At 37.7% G+C, this 17,723-nt stretch overlaps 1 long non-coding RNA gene across 2 annotated transcripts in view; it reads left to right on the forward strand.

Annotated features, from left to right (window-relative positions):
* Positions 1–9: 9 nt before the first annotated feature.
* LOC141546892 (uncharacterized) overlaps positions 10–17,723 on the forward strand; it is a 46,381-nt gene continuing 28,667 nt past the window's right edge. The window contains exon 1 of one of the 2 annotated variants that reach the window (XR_012483457.1): positions 10–303. This is a non-coding gene — a long non-coding RNA (uncharacterized LOC141546892). The remainder of the gene's footprint in view (positions 304–17,723) is intronic. The other variant, XR_012483458.1, reaches the window with a different exon arrangement.

Below are 17,723 nucleotides of genomic sequence, written 5' to 3' on the forward strand. Positions count from 1 at the left end.
TCTCCCCACTCCCCGAGGGCGGAGAGAGGAGAGAGGAGGAAGGAGGAGGGAAGAGGGGGATTTCCAGCCTCTGCTCTTTGCAGTTTCCTCTCCTTGTTTTGCTTTCGATCTGGACTGTTCTCAGGCAAGCCGAGGGAGTAACTTTTAGTTTTGCTCCTGTGATTATTTCCACTGACGGGTTTTCATTTTCCACTTTTTTTTTTTTTTTTTTTTTAACACAACCCTAGCAACACTTTAACCGTGCAGGGATCACACGGGTAGCGTTGAACAAGCAAGCACACAGTGAGAGAGACATAGAGAGAGGTAACATTAATTTATTTATTTTCCAAATAATGGTTGTGTATTTGCGAGGGGCTGTCTCTCTATGTGAGCTGGTGTGTCTGGGTGATTCTCTCAGGGGACATGTCTATGAAGGCACATACGTGGGTCTGTGTGTCTTCTGCGTTTGTAGGAGGTGGGGGAGAGGGTTGACACAATGTTCTTCTGGCAGGAATGACCTGGTCCCGGAGTATTCATCTCGAAGGTGGATCCTCTGCATTTTAGGGGAAGCTGCTGCCGCTGCAGTTGCTCCCCAGGCTGCTTGGAGGAGGAGGCGGAGGAGGAGGAGGAGGAAGAAAAGAAGGAGGTTGGAGGTGGTAGTGCTGGTTTAATTTCACTTTTGGATTTGTAGACGTCGAGAGGTGACTCCTTGGACCTGGAGGTTGAGCCGTGCGTCCCTGCCTGTCGGACCCGCCGTGGGGTTGTGTCCTTGGCCGGGGCCACGCAGACCATCTCATCTGTGGGGGCTGCCCTGCAAGTTCCGGGATGGGTGGGGGTCGATGCTCTTCAGCCCTGGACACCCTCGCGAGCGGGGCAGGGGAAGGACTAGCAACCTCTGGAACCGTTGGGGCGCCCGCCGGAGGGGCTAGTACTGGGCCTCAGCTCGCCCGGCTCCCGCCGGGGGAGAGGACGCCGTGTCCTTCCCCCGGGCCCTGCCCTCGGGGGTCGGCCCAGACCCGGTTCGGCCGCCTAAACTATAATGGGTCTATCGGCCTGCAGGCCCCCGGAGTGAGGGAAGGGCGCCTGGGGCTAGGCCTGGCTGCGCGCTTGGGTCTCAGCACGTCCCGTGCTCGGGGATAGCAGCCGGGACAGGCCCCGGCTACCCCAGGGGCACGGAGAAGGGGTACGTGACTTTGACGCGGCGCGCGCTTGGAGACACACTGGTTACCCTAGTGCTGCTGCCTCTTCTCCCCGGCTTGCTCGGGAGGGACGGCCCCGCGGGCCAATGGCGAACCAGCACCGAAGCCCGCGGGAGAGGAACCGGCCGAGCCGGGCTGGGGAGCGGGGTGCTCCACGGCTGCTTTCAGGCATGGGACACCTGGCGGCGATTCCGGAGCCTGCTTCGGGGGGTGGGGGTCACTAACCAGTCTACTGCCCCTGTTCTAGTTCCAGCCAGAGAAAAGAGACCCTTTCTCCAAACTGGAGCCTATGCGTCTAGCTCTTCTGTTTCGCCGGGGTGGTCCCAGGGCTGAGAGAAGCGGAGGGGAGAGGGAAAAGGAATCTCCGGGGCTTAAAGGAAGCTCCATCGGTATAGGAAAGCAATGGCATTTCTAGCCTCATTAAGAGTAGCCCAGGCATTGGCTGCCTGCCTCTTCCTTCTGTAAGTGCCCATCAGATTGGATGTGCTTTTGATGAATGGCGAGCGAGGGTGAAGGACAGCTGGATTTCCTCTTGTTGATTTTCAGGAATTAATAAGGTTGTGGTCAGGCTTTCAGTTATTCATTAATTTCCCTCGGAACCTAATGGTCTAATGTTTTGGTAATAAAGATCTCTGTCAAATCCTTAAAAAAAAAAATCCAATGTTCCTGGATAAATGGGATCATAAGATTTTCGAATCTGTAGAGACATGAGATCATTTAGTCCAGGGGTTTCTATCCTGGGGTCCTTGGGCCACCCTTCCGTTTCCAGAAACCAGGATGAAGTTCCATCTCTGATTTCACTAATCTCTTATTGAATTCAGTTGTGTTAAAAAATATTATCTGGAGAAAGTCCACAGGTTTCAACGAGATTGCTGAAAGAAGTCCCTGAAACAAAAAAAAATTAAGAACATCTTTTGGTTAAAAGTCGAAGGATTTAGGTAATTTATCCAATGACAAGGTGGCAGATCCAGGTTTCCAACACAAGACAGTATTTTTGAATTCCACTGGAGAAAAAATTCATTGTTATAGTTATATCAGTGCATCAATAAGCATGTAAATGCCTACGGGAACTGCTACTTGCTGGAGATATTTATACCCCCCCCCAAAAAAAAAGAAGAAATCTTTAAGAAAAAAACATTTTCCAATTTAACACTAATAATTAATGCCAGGGGGAAAAGTTCTTGATTTCAAAAGCAAAGACCAGGATTTAATTGAAATTCGTGAGTGATTGTAATTGTGCTAGAAGTTAAGTGCAAGGAAAACCCTAAAATGTAGTAGCATATAATGCGCAGTTGTTGTGATTTATGTTGCTATAATAAGAACTTTTATGTTAGAAAAAAATTGCATTTTGACTTTATTTTTCCATTTGACTCCCTTTTTCTTAGGTTTGGAAATAAAGAAATCATTTTGTACTTCAGGACTAACTTTAGAAATGCCATTATAATCATTCAGGTATATGGGAGGCAAGCCATGGCAAAAAACTGAGTTGTCACAGTGAAATGATAGTGATATATGCCATGCCTACAGATTTCTCACTCCTGAACAATGATGTCATAGTAAAAACTGTCTCCATTCTTACTTGGTCTGTCATTTATACTGCTTGGTTTAGATGGTAAATACCATACAGCATTATCTCTATTATAGATTAATACAAAGTAGCTTACTTAATTTTGGATTCGATCTTTTTTTTTTTTTTTTCTCTTTGCCTACTGACTTGGAACTAATTTCTTAAATTTTTATTTTTTTATTTTTATTATTATTATTTTTTAAAGAATCCTATCATTATCATTAAAGTAACAAACCCAGTTGTTTGTATAGCACAGTAAAAGAAATATTACTTTGGATTAAATGTTTATTTTTTCCTAGCTATCACACTGACTGTAAAATTTAGAACTGGAAGGATTTTGCTCTTTATGAGTAAATATAGAATTAAATACAAAGTATTTTATATAGATGTAGCAAGGAAAACGTTTAATTATGAAATACAATGCTTTTTGAATTTTCTCATGGTAAAATAAACGAAGGCATCTATCTCAGTGCCTTTGCTTAGGTGTCTTCCAGCTTGCTTAGAAGCGGGGGGAGGTCCTCACCACCATCATCATAATCAGGCTCATTTGAAGTTGACAGTTTACAAAGCCTGCCAAACAGACTTGGTCAAATTACTGTGGGTATTATTTAAAATTAGTCTTTGGAGAAAGAACATTGGTCTTAAAGTCTGGATGGACATTTGGGTTCTCAAAGTAACTAGCTTGTAACAGTGGTAAAATTATATAATTAATCTGGGTTTTAGTTTCCTTATTTTCACAATGCAGGAGCTAAATGAGATATTCCCTAGTAAACTTTCTATGTCTAAGATTGTATCATCTACATTTGTCTGTCCCTGGTTATGTCTACACTGTCAAACCAAAACAGAAGTTGGTCCTTTTCTGACTTTGTAACCCTTGATAATTTCAATAATTGATAAGTGATGATCACTAACCGGTTTTGATAATATTGGTTCAACCTGCCTTGTGAAGAAAATACTGTTGTGGCAGAGAGAGATAAAGGTTCTTCCGTTGAGAAGGATCAACAGGAAGGAATTTGTTTGTAAGACTAGCTCTTTGTGAAGAGAGCTATTTTGTTATTGTTGTTGCTTTGTTTTAGCCTCAAACTCCTTTTTTATTGGCTTGGGTGTTCATTGTTTACCAGAAAAATACAAAAATTAAAGGTTGAACAGGAAGCCTCTTTGTCTACATCAGTCTTCTCAGGTCCCAGTGTCCTTTCCAGCTTGACCTGCCAGCAGGAGGAATGGACAGCTGAAGTTCTCCCATCCCATTTGAATTTTCACTAGTCCTGTTTTAACGATGAGACCTGTTTGGCTTAGGAAAAAAATGTTTTAGTTACAGTTTGTGGAAAATGTCTGTTCTGCTATATAGTGTTAGAAATGGAATTAGGAAAACTTGGTTTTAATTCCAGTCTGATAATTTACTTGCTCATGATCACTAACAAGTCACTTTTAACAACTCTTTGATCCAGTTTTCTTACCTGAAAAATGGACATAATAGTGAAGAGTTTCTATTTTATTCCACAGGGTTACTATAAGATTCCATGAAATATGTACCCAATTTCAAAATTGCAAATTTTAAAGTCCCTTTTAAATATATTATTAGAAACAATTACTATTTATAGAATTTATAGAAAATACTATTTATAAAAACAGTATGTTGGCACTGTATTGTACTTATACAGCAAATTAAATAAAAGGAGAAATTGTATGTTCGACTTGATTTGACTCAATTCAATTAGAATAAATTGAGGGTTGTCTTTTTATTTATTTGGTTTTTTTTTTTTTAACCAAGCTTACTATATGCCTAACATTCTGTTAGGTCTATAATGGATGTAAAAGATAGTAGTTTTCAAGATCTATAATGGATGTAAAATAAAGTGGTTTTAAAGTAGCCCTTTATACTCTTAAAAATGTTGATGACCTTGCAAACAATTGTTGTTTTTGTGGGTTACATATGTTTATACTTATGTATTGGAAATGAACACATCTTAATACTATTACAGATAGCTAGGTGGTGAAGTAGCCAGAACTAAGTCTGGATGAGTGAAGTTCAGTTCCTGACTCAGATACTTATCTGTCTTAACCTCTGTCAGTCTCAGTTTCCTTATCTGTAAAATGAGGCAATTAGTAGTGATGAGAGTTAGGTAAGTGGAACCCCTTTTGTTTTGGTGCAAGGATACATAGTTAAATGCAGTCTTGTGATGGTGCAGAGTCCCCTGTAAAGAAATTTACAGGCCTGAAAACCTAGACTGATTAAAAAAAAAAAAAATGTTTATTGCAGGGGTTTAGAAGTAAGGGTAAAGATAGAAAGACGCCAGGGCCAGAGCTGGTTGCCAAGAGGACAGGAACCCTTACATGGCCAGCGTAAGGACACCATATTTTAGGGCTCCTGCAAAGAGTGGACTCCACAGTTGCCCCTTTTTATAATGGGGGCTCTTGGTGATCTTGAAGGTGGTTGGAGTCCCAGGCTCCTGGCTGGTTTCGTCCAGAGTTAGCATTGAATAGAATTCAATGGGTTTTTAGATAAGGAAGAATCTGTTTGTGGGGGTTGGCGAAACCTGAGTAGATAGTGGGGGGCTGGGAAAGCCCAAGTTAGCTTAGATCTGGTGAGGGCTGGGAAAGCCCAGATATCATTGGAATTCAAAAGGATGCTTTTTGACCAGGATTTGTGAATCAAGAATCCTAGCTTCTTCAGCCATGGGGGTAGGGAATCAGAAAGGAATCTTAAAGGGACCTCAACTCAATTCATTAAAAAATAAAAAATAAAAAAAAAAGATTTGAGATAGTGTCCCTCATAAGGCAAGGTTGAATATTTTCTCCAAAGATCTTTAGAGTAGCAGGGTCCCCTCTTCTTGTTCCCCCCCTCAAACAGTCACCTCCAGGATGCTTGTGGGAAAAGGGGCTATGATTTCCTCTTAACTGCTTTGAGCTGACAAGGGTTGTAGAGATTTGGGGTTTCATGCCAGGAGGTGAGGCGTGGTGTCAGGGATGGCAGCAGGGCATCTAGGGGGTGTCCTGGTCAGTTGTCCCCAGTCAGTTGTACAGTCAATGTTCTCCAGGCTGAAGGGCAGCTGAGAATCCAAAGTTTGAAGCCTAGAGAAAACAGATCTGGGGAACAGGTTAAAAGTAGGGTGTCATCCAGGGTGGAGATGGTGACATTCAGGAATAGGGAAATGTATCAGGTCCTGTCTATGGGCTGCTTATAAAGTGCTGATGGCCCATCTAAGTATCTAAGAGAAGTAGGAGAGAAGCTAGGAGAGTCAAAGCTAATTTTCCCCAGGGTCTGGATTAAAGAATGTGGATTCAGTAGTGTTACTACTAGGTTTATATTTCAAAGAGATACTAAAGAAGGGAAAGGGACCCACATGTGCAAAAATGTTTGTGGCAGCCCTTTTTGTAATGTCTAGAAACTGGAGAATGGTTGGATAAAATGTGGTATATGAATGCTATGGAATATTATTGTTCTGTAAGACATGACCAGCAGGATGATTTCAAAGAGGCCTTGAGAGACTTACATGAACTGATGCTAAGTGAAATAAACAGAACCAGGAGATCACTATACACTTCAACAATACTTCATGAGGATATATTCTGGTGGAAGTAGATATCTTTAACAAAGAGAAGATCTAATTCAGTTCCAAGTGATCAATGATGGACAGAATCAGCTACACCTAGAGAAGGAAAACTGGGAAATGAGTGTAAACTGTTTGCATTTTTGTTTTTCTTCCTAGGTTATTTCTACCTTCTGAATCCAATTCTTCCTGTGCAACAAGAGAACTCTACGGCTCTGCACACATATATTATATCTAGGATATACTATAACATATTTAACATGTATAAGTCTGCTTGCCATCTAGGGGAGGGATGGAGGGAGGGAAGGGAAAAGTCGGAACAGAAGGGAGTACAAGGAATAATGTTGTAAATAATTACCCATTCATATGTTCTATCAATAAAAAGTTACGATAATAAAAAATAGAAAAAAAAAAGAAACATTATTCTTATAATAACATATACCTCTTCTCAATTGTTCTAATACATCTATCTTCTTAGTTTTCTCTGGGATCTCATAGTTATATTTCAAAGTTTTTATTCAGCTGTCTCTTTTCTAGAATGCTAAAATGTTCCCCTTTTCATTAAAAGACCTTTTTTTTTTTTTTTTTTTTTTTTTTTTTTTGCTTTTTGATTATGTAAAAATTTGTAGGTTAAAATTATTCATAGTTGTAACCATTTCTCTTTTGTCATTTGGAAGAGCATGTTCCAACATCTCCTTTTATTTAAAGTAAAAGCTATCAGATTTTATATTAAAAAAAAAAAAAAAGAATGTGGATTCAGAAGTCAGGGGAGGCAAGAGGCCTTAATATCTATAATAGAGTTGGTCCCTCAATAAGCAAAGATCCTGAATTTTCCCTCCCCCTATCCCCATTCTTTATGGGGGAGGGGTGGAAGGGACCAGAGGGAGTGCCAACTATCAGGGTGCCTATCCAGCTTACCAGCCCCTGAGGTGTTCGGACTGTCCTGGGATAAAGGGAAACAGGGCCAGACCCCAATTTCCTGCCAAGGAGCAGGATGCTGGGGGGGGGGGGGGGGCGCGCAGGTCAATCCCTGTGGTGTTTCGCTGTGGTGGTGAGAAGGCAAAAAAATGCAACATAACTATAACATAACATACAGTTAAAACTCAACTTTCAGTAAAAAAGTTCTAACCCAGTTTTATTCCACTCAATTGTCCCCCTAACTGTTCAGAAGATGGAGATTTAAAACTCCTAGAAAGCATTAACTAATTAACTATAAACCCCAGTTTTCCCACATCCCCTCCAACATTCATCATTATTTGTTTCCGTCATCTTAGCCAATTTGACCAGTGTGTAGTGGTATCTCAGAGTTGTCTTAATTTGCATTTTTCTGATCAATAATGATTTGGAACACTCTTTTATATGAATGAAATAGTTTCAATTTCATCATCTGAAAATTGTCTGTTCATATCCTTTGACCATTTATCAATTGGAGAATGGTTTGATTTCTTATAAATTAGAGTCAATTCTCTGTATATTTTGGAGATGAGGCCTTTATCAGAATCTTTAACTGTAAAAATGTTTTCCCAATTTGTTACTTCCCTTCTAATCTTGTTTGCATTAGTTTTACTTGTACAAAAGCTTTTTAATTTGATGTAATCAAAATTTTCTATTTTGTGATCAATAATGATCTCTAGTTCTCCTTTAGTCACAAATTCCTTCCTCCTCCACAACTCTGAGAGGTAAACTATCTTATGTTCCTCTAATTTATTTATAATCTCATTCTTTATGCCTAAATCATGGACCCATTTTGATCTTATCTTAGTATATGGTGTTAAGTGTGGGTCCATGCCTAGTTTCTGCCATACTAATTTCCAGTTTTCCCAGCAGTTTTTTGTCAAATAATGAATTCTTATCCCAAAAGTTGGAATCTTTGGGTTTGTCAAGCACTGGATTGCTATTTTTATTCACTATCTTGTCCTGTGAACCTAACCTAGTCCACTGATCAACTAGTCTATTTCTTAGCCAATACCAAATGGTTTTGGTGACTGCTGTTTTATAATATAGGTTTAGATCAGGTACAGCTAGGCTATCTTCATTTGATTTTTTTTTTTTCATTAATTCCCTTGAAATTCTCAACTTTTTGTTCTTCTATATGAATTTTGTTGTTATTTTTTCTAGGTCATTAAAATAGTTTCTTGGGAGTCTGATTGGTATAGCACTAAATAAATAGATTAGGTTAGGGAGTATTGCATTTTTGGTAGAGTTGTGAAAGAATCCAACCATTCTGGAGAGCAATCTGGAATTATGCCCAAAAACTTATCAAACTGTGCATACCCTTTGATCCAGCAGTGCTACTACTGGGCTTATATCCCAAGGAAATACTAAAGAAGGGAAGGGATCTGTATGTGCCAAAATGTTTGTGGCAGCCCTTTTCATAGTGGCTAGAAACTGGAAAATGAATGGATGTCCATCAATTGGAGAAAGGTTGGGTAAATTATGGTATATGAATGTTATGGAATATTATTGTTCTGTAAGAAATGACCAACAAGAGGAATATAGAGAGGCTTGGAGAGACTTACATCAACTGATGCTGAGTGAAATGAGCAGAACTAGGGGATCATTATACACTTCAACAATGATACTGTATGAGGATGTATTCTGATGGAAGTAGAGAACATAGAGAAGATCTAATCCAGTTCCAATTGATCAATGATGGACAGAATCAGCTACACCCAGAGAAGGAACACTGGGAAATGAGTGTAAACTATTTGCATTTTTTGTTTTTCTTCCCAGGTTATTTTTACCTTCTGAATCCAATTCTTCCTTTGCAACAACAACAACAAAATTTGGTTCTGCACATATATATTGTATCTAGGATATACTATGACATATTTAATATGTATGGAATGCCTGCCATCTAGGGGAGGGGGTGGAGGGAAGGAGGGGAAAATTCGGAACAGAAGGGAGTACAAGGGATAATGTTGTAAAAAATTACCTATGCATATGTACATAAAATTAATAATAAAAAAATAAAAAAAACCTATAAGCCCAAGAAATTTTATCTCCAACAACAGATTCCATTAATCAGATTCTGATAAATTCTAAATGAATATTTATCATAATCTTATATTGATAGCAGTAAGGAATTTGTCCCAATAAGTTCATAACTTAAACAATTATTATATCCAAGTAGATGTTTCATAAGTGAATATAATTTATACAAATCAGTTTGTTTTTAAAATACCCAGTACATTTTCAAAAGGACAAGGAAAAAAAAAAACTTATTATTTTAGAGGCTCTGACCCAATACAGTATAATCAATTATACAGAATGGCCAATTCCACATAAAAGAATTCAAGAAGTTCTTTAAAATAGCAGTTAAACTTTTAGAAATAAATCATACCAAAGTATGGATCTCATTTAAAGTAGCACAGGCTAAGTTTGAATTTTATTGCTCTTTCCCAACCTCTTTTATTTTGAAAGGAGCTAGCTTTGGTGGGTATGTCTTGTTGGCAGCAGGGAAGCTCCTTTCAAGGTGGGTGGAGATAGTTTTTCAAGGCAAGTGAATTTCTGTATGAAGAGGTGGTAAGGAGCCCTGAGAACCCCAATTCTATAACCATTAGAGTCTTGATATAGAAGTGCTGAAATTAAGGAAATGGGGTAACAGGGGTGGAGAAACAGATTCAATCCTTGGACAGGTGTCTGATTTTTGGTTGTTTCTAAATAATCCCAAAGACTGAATAAGGGATTTCAAAGTTAAAACATAACCCAGCAAATCATAGTCCAGTAAATTAAGCAAAGAATAAAATAATTTCCAATTCAGTCTGAACTTAATGAAATAAGAAGTAGGGCAGAAATATCTAAGAAAAATACATCAGTTTTTCCCAATTTCCTGACCAGCTGTAATCAGTTTCCTTCCTCCCCCTCTTTACAGAAATTATCAGGTCATATGTAACAGACTAGTAAATTTCCTAAAATCCCTTAAACATACAGCAATAATTAAATAGTATTAGCAAATCCCCCAGTTTTCTTAAAAATAGATTAATTAGCTTAAAAGCGGGTCCTTTTGCCAAGCCTCTGTGAAGGTAGGTGGGTGGATGAATTCAGGTGGCCTTTTCCCCACTCCATTTTCAAGAGGCTGGGGGGAGGGGAAGGCAGCTAGCCTTCATCCCACACTAACTACGTGCTTAAGAGAGAACAGTGAGTCAGTTGAAAGGCAAAAGATTCTGCTTCTCCCAACCTTTAGTGGGTTGAGTGTGGGGATGGTAGAGCATTTCAGACCCTAATTGTAGATACATGACTCCTGAAACAAAAGTTGGGGGTTGGATGAAGAGAGAGAGAGAGTTTAGAATTCTACCCAGTGTTCAGGTATTAATTAAGTTATTTTGTCAAGCCCAGAGTTTGTCTCTGCATTAAGAGACAGCTTAAAGGAGAATCTATTCATATTCTATAGTCCCTGGGCTCCTTGGACTGAAATGCCAGAGAAGCTGAGGCAAGATAGAGATCAGTTTAGGGAAACTGAGGCCATAAAAGACAACTATGGCAGAACAGAACAGAGAAAGATTCTAGAGAGGCGCCAAATTGAAAGTAGTTAATGAGTTTTCAAATAGTCTCTGTCTTCCCAACTCATTCACTGCTGCAGTTCAGGGAATAAGATGGATACAGAAGTCATATTTACTGTCTTAACAATTTATTTAATTTGCCTTGATTTGGAATTTTGTTCCCCAGCCAACATTACAAAGGTCTTTTTTTTTTTTTTTTTTTTTTTTTTTTTTTTTTTTTTTAAAGCTACAACCTGGCCAGGACTGGGCTTAGAAAAGAAATCTTTCATTGTTGGCAGGGGGCATAGAATGCCAATCGAGAAAAATATGAGAGCATGTTAGGAGCTAAGTTCCTGGACCAAGTCAGGAGTTCCCACCTGCAAGGTTCGTGAGATAGAGAAAGGTGGAGCAGATATCTAGGCTTTGCTGTCCACCAGCAGGCAAGTGCACCCTGAGGCTAAGGAAAAAAGTGAGTGTTTTAAAATATTCTGTCTTTGTAAACACCCTGGAGAGCATGGAAAAGCATAATTTTAAGGCTGCTACAGTGAAAAGCTGTGATGGGAGGCATTGCTCTAATGCAAGATGACCAAATCAGGGAAACCAAGCCCCATTTTAAAATGTTTGTAACTCAGTTTCTTCATCTCTAAAATGGGGATAATATTGGCAACAGCCTACCTCAAAGGATTATTGTGAGGAAGGAACTTCACACATTCTCTAAATGTCTACTGTTATTATTTAAAGAAAGACTAATTTATCATTTTTGACAAAAATAGCTTCTTGAAATAACAGTTAAACTTCACTCACTGAGTTCCTGGTTTATCAAGGACGATACAGCAACTAAGGGCTGAAAATGTACACTTTATCTCTAAGACCAGGCTTTTTGCCCAAAGTCAATTCTTCTAATGAAGGTGTTTTCATACCTGTGTGAATTGCCCAGTTCCTAAAGAGAGGAGAATCTTTCTCAACATCCTACCCATGTCGTGCAGCATGTATCCAAGGGATCTGAAAAATCTTCTCCTGGAAATTAAAGAACTACAGCCATCAATTTTGGTCCACAATTTGAACACTATACTAAAATCATAACTAGTTAAGTCTCTATTTTTCTGAGAATCTATTACTGTTTTTCTGAATGACTCCTGGCAACCAAAACACTACTCCATATTTTTCTAAACACATACAAGGCCCAGAACACATATTACAAGGATATTTTAGGAGAGGACCACTGCTAAGTGGATACCAAATTCATATCTCATAGAGTGAAATGCATTTCAATGTCAAATGCAAATGATTTTTGGACTCTTTAATTTTCGGTCTTTTCTATGTTTCCTTTCCTTTTCTTCCTTCCTATATATGTGTATATAGGTTACACATGTGCAATCATGTAAAACACATTTCCATATTACTTAGTCTTCTTGAGTCTTATTTTCTTTATCTTTAAAATGGGGATTAAAAAAAACTATGGTGTCTCCCTCAAAAAGTGTTGTGAGAATCAAGTGTGTTTTTGTATAGCACTTTGGAAACTTTAAATCTGATGTAGATATCACTTTTTTTTTTAATTCTCTAAGCACATATAAGTAGAATTTACATTTTTTCATGCATCTCTTCAGAAAAATATTCTACATAGTCAACAGAGTAATAATTGTAATTATATTTTATATTTAATTATAATAGTTATGTGAAAATAGTGACAAGAAAATATAACAAATGAAAATTATTTAAATTGAGATACTTTGGGGTGTATGTGGTAAATACAGGTGAATTATTTAATCATTATTAAACCACAGTTTAAGAACATTTTAAATAATTAAATTAATTAATTTTAATTAAATAATTAAATAAATTTAATTGATTAAATAAATTAATTAAATTAATTAATTTTAAATAAATAATTAAAATTTTTTGTTCCTTTAGGCAGTGACTAGGGCATAGTCGGTGATTGGATCAGATAATCTAATATCTTAGGTGAATGCTTAATGACTTATTGACTTTATTAAATATCATCTGTGTGAGGCATCATTCTGACACCATTTATTATTTCAAAGCAACATCTTCAAGCTATATCAATCTCCTTAGAATAGGATCCAACATCTCCCAACTTGTTTTTAATTCAACAAGTACTTTACAGTGGTTGGTTATGTTAAGAGTAAATTTGTAGGATTTATTTGGAAATCTTTTTTACATTTACAAATATTTAGGATGTTTTCCTAAAATAATTGTTCCTTTTTGCACAGTGACCTAGCCTCTATTGATAGCATCATTTAGAAATGAGTCAAAGTAGAATTTGAGGCAAATAGTTGACTTCTTTGAGAATCTCTACCAAACTTCATTAATGTCTCCACTCTCAGTTTTATTTTAACCCAATTCCAGGAGTGTATCCAGATATAGTTTGGTCTGAAGTGACCATGAAATTTTAGTTTAAGCCAAAGTCTGAAGCTTAGGTTAGATGAATGATCAGAAAATGGGATTGGGCATAAAAGCTCTAAGGATTCAGGACTTTCTGCATTAAATCAGATATCTTAGTCTACCCAAAGCCTTGGAATACTTCAATTTCCTAGAGTTCTTTTACAATTAAAAATACTCCATGAGACTTAGGTTTATTCAGGGCTGGTGTTCTATCCACTGTGCCACCTAGCTGCCTCAATTAGTTTTTATTCTAATTCAACATTTTTGTTTCTTTGTAGTTCTGCTCTCTAGGGTCAAGTAGACAAAATCCAAAACTCCTTTCACACAAATCTACAAGTTAAATAAAAGTTCCTGATTCTCATATGATCTGGAAGGACCTTCCCCACCTGATTTTTCCTCTTTTAAATGTCAGTTTTTATACTGCTTAAAATGTGACTTGCATAGGTGAAAATAATATATCAGTTATGATCTGATCTTCTTGGATGGGCTCAATCTATGGTAGTCTTATTGCATTGTGTAATGCAATAAGACAGAAATATCGCTGACATTTGAAAATGTCCAACTAGGCTTTTAACCACCTCCCCTCCACAAAAAAAAAAAACCAAAAAAAAAAAAAAAACCTAAAAGCTTTAGGAGTAAGTTGTTAAAGTACAAACTCAAAATATCTCCACTCAGATTCATAGTTATCTGTTCCATAAGAATTTGAGTTTGGAGATTCAAGAAGTCAGATCAGTTATACAAATAATAACAGAAGTATCCCTGAGTTTGGCTCAGCATGCTTGCTTAAGAATGATTTGTAAAACAACTGGCATAAATTTGGTCTGCCTCCACCATTCCTTTGGTATCCTGGGTTGTTTGTATCAGCATGGAAAATAATCCAACAACTTGGAAACCGTTTCACTTTTGTCTCCCATTGTTGATCTTCTACAATGTATATTTTGTCTCCCACTGTAACCAAGATGCCCAACACATGGTAAAGATAGGGATTAGATCTGGGATTTCACTACTATGATGAAGAAATTCTATCGGTAAAGGTTAATGTGTCATAGATTAGTCTTCCTGGCTACAAGTCATCTCTCTATCACCTACTCCATTATGCCTTTCTCTGATATATAGTGGGCTCTTAATTCCCTTCATGTGAGTTTTTTTTTTTTTTTTTTTGTAATATGTCCATGCATTCATGATAAATAATATCATTGTCTACCTTGGAATACTTGGAATACCAGAGCAAACTCTAAGAAGGAAGCAGAATTTTTTTTTTCTAAAGAAACACCATCAGGACATTGCCATTGAATAAGCATTTAAATATCAACAAGTCTCTATCCAGTGCTGATTCTGGAGACTGACTGATCACTGCTATTCTGATTCTTCAAAGTAGCTTATTTCCAATATGACTTTCTACAGTCCAGGACTAGAAAGATTGATTCATTTAGAATTTGGAAAAAAAAAATGTATAAACCAGACCCTTTGCTTCATACTGGGGTTTCACAAATTTTTCGCCTAAACCACTAAAAGGACACACAATTTCCCTTTCAGGTGGATTAGGAGCATGATAAAATAATTGACACTGATGTAAGCGGAAGAAATCGATGCAGATTATAGAAGTGAATTCTAGCTAATGTCTTTTATGTGATCCTGACAAAGAATACGGCCATCCTGGGAGAGACTTCTTTGCAAGAAAGCATGACAGAGATGGGTCTAGGGACAGAAACAGTACAGGTTCCAAGTCTAGTTGACAAAATACCAAGATCTTTGCCCAGCTTTGTTTATCCTGAGTTTGTATGAAGAATAAGTGGTTTAGAGTTGGATAGAGTGGTTAGAGACAGCTATCTTGTGGCAAAAAAAAAAAAAAAAAAAAAAGACTTAAAATAATAGAAAAACAATTGTGTGTAGGAGAGTATGTATATAACCATCTCATAAATGGTCCATTTATAATTTATCTTGCCTTCATTCTGTTAATGAAGCTGTTATTCAAATACAAAACTAAGGAAATGAAACTTTACATTTTAGAGATATCTTGACTGATATTATTTTGGGACTCCAGGAATCACATCTATCATACAAATAGTAACAAGAGAATGAATGCTAGGGCACAGCTGATCAATTGCACAGAATGCATCACACTGGGTTGGCTGTTTAGCATGCATTCCACTCGGGACCAGGAGCCATTGTTGGGCAGTGGTGCTATCCCCACCAATTTGCACATAACGTTGTAAACATCCACTGCTCTGATTGGAGGCGCTCTGAAGTTGGACTTGAAATCTGAAAGGAAAATAGAAAGAGAATCTCACTTAATGAGCAGAGAGGACTGAATTAAAATGGAGGAGGTTATAATTCTTGGGCAGTATAATCCTTTGGGATACAAACAGCAATGAAATGGACAAAACCCAGTGAGCTAGCAGGTTTTTTTTAAACAATACTATTTTACAGAGTGGAATGGTTTTTACAATCAACAAACAATATGTATAATTTGATTTTACATTCTCTATATCTTCCAGTTCATACTGGGAAAGTACCTATTGTGTGCCAGGCATAAGTAATTTATAGGCATTATCTCATTTGATATTGAACTTTGTACTCCCATTGTAGATGCCCTCACTTTCTGTATTGTGAAGATTTTATTTAGTGTAGGCAGCTAGGAAGTGCAGTGTATAGATAGTGGTAGTGCATCTGAAATCAATATGACTCATCTTTCTGTGTTCAAATCTGCCCTTAGATACTTACTAGCTGTATGACCCTGGACAAGTCACTCCAGTTCTTTGGCTATAATTCCTTCCTTCTGCATGGATCTGAGAAATAAACTTTTCTTTGTTCTTCTAATTTGTTCATAATATCACTCATGAACTCATTTTGACCTTATCTTAGTATATGGTGTTAGGTGTGAGTTATGAATATTCAACTTTATATTTCTATCCTGTCCTCTTGTACCTCTTCTTCTCTCACTTTCCTCCTTTATAAAAAAAAAAAAAAAATGGTGATAGAAGAGAAGGGATTTGCCTTATATAAAGTATTCTTGAGGCTCTACCTAGGGGCTTGCTTTGTTTGGGATCTCTCCCTGCAATAGGCACCTTCTGAGGTTCTTCTCTACTGGTATTGGGCTGAGGGATTACTGTTTTAAATCCAGCTCTTTGAACTCCATTTCATTCAGTTTCCTTCTCTGTAAAATGGGAATACTAATAAGCACTAATCACCTAGGGTTATTGTGAGGATCAAAGATCATATTTTAAAAAGTTATCTCAGAAGTTAGCATATAGTAGGTTCTTATGTGTGTTTATAAAGCAAAACCTTGTAGGGCACTGTGTCTCACACTCCTAATCATCCTTATCCTTTTCTTTTGGTGCAAATTTGAGCGGGTGAAACCAATCAATACCTCAATTTAAGTTAAATAACTTTCTCTAAGGCACATGGGTAGCACATAATATAGAAACTTTGAACTTCTTCCCCCATTTTCATTGTGCTATGCTTTGTTCCCCTTTATGTAAGAGGCCAGTCAGGTAGTTGGCTTCTGTTCCAGACTCAATCACTTTGTGACTTTGAGCAAGGACCTTTCTAGCTAAGACTTCTTCAAACATCTCTAATATGAAGGAATTTAACTAGATAATCTTTTAAGGCTCCAATAGTTCTGGCCACTTACTGAACCAACTCATCTCTGCAACCAATCTAGCTAGAACTTGGAAGACTTGGACTGAGGAAGTTTTTGTTGGTCAGTCTTTTTCATTGTGTCCAACTCTTTGTGATCCCATTTGGAGTTTCCTTTTTTTTCTTGGTGAGGAAATTGGGGTTAAATGACTTGCCCAGAGTCACACAACTACTAAGCTTTAAGTGTCTGAGGTCACATTTGAACTCAGGTTGTCCTACCTCCAGAGCCAGTGCTCTATCTACTACATCATCAAACTGCCCTTATTTGTGATTTTCTTGACAAAGACACTAGATTAATTGGCCATTTCCTTCTCCAACACATTTGACAGATGAGAAAACACACAACTCAGCATCCTATTCATTGAAGCACCTGGTTGCCTCCATCACTAGAAGTAGCAATAGCTAACCAAACCTTACTGAGGCCACACTGGCTTCATCATATCCTGAACTAGGGGTTCAGAGAGTTGGAATATTCAGTAGGAGGAGTATGATAATACTTGGGGCATCTAGGTGGTACCATGGATAGAGCTCTGGGACTGGAGTCAAGAAAATCTAAATTCAAATTCAGCCTCAGACATTAACCTGTGTGACTCGAAGCAAGTCATTTAATTCTGTTTGCCTCAATTTTTTCATCTGTAAAATGAGCTAAAGAAAAAAAAAAAATAGTAAATCACTCTAGTATCTTTTCCAAGAAAACCCTAAATGGAGTTGCAAAGAGTTACTGTACGTGTCTATAAAGAATGAACAACAAAAGCATAATATGGTTATCTTCCATACTTTATAAGACCTTTCCTAATTGGCTTTAATCAGATCTTTTTTTCCTAGTGTTACTAGGAAGTGTGGCAGCTTGAGAAATTTTTGAAAGGCTGAGTAACAGCTTCTAGCATCATGTTTGGAAGGACAG

The sequence above is a fragment of the Sminthopsis crassicaudata genome, chromosome 6, assembly GCF_048593235.1.
Source record: "Sminthopsis crassicaudata isolate SCR6 chromosome 6, ASM4859323v1, whole genome shotgun sequence".
Taxonomy (NCBI): Eukaryota; Metazoa; Chordata; class Mammalia; order Dasyuromorphia; family Dasyuridae; genus Sminthopsis; species Sminthopsis crassicaudata.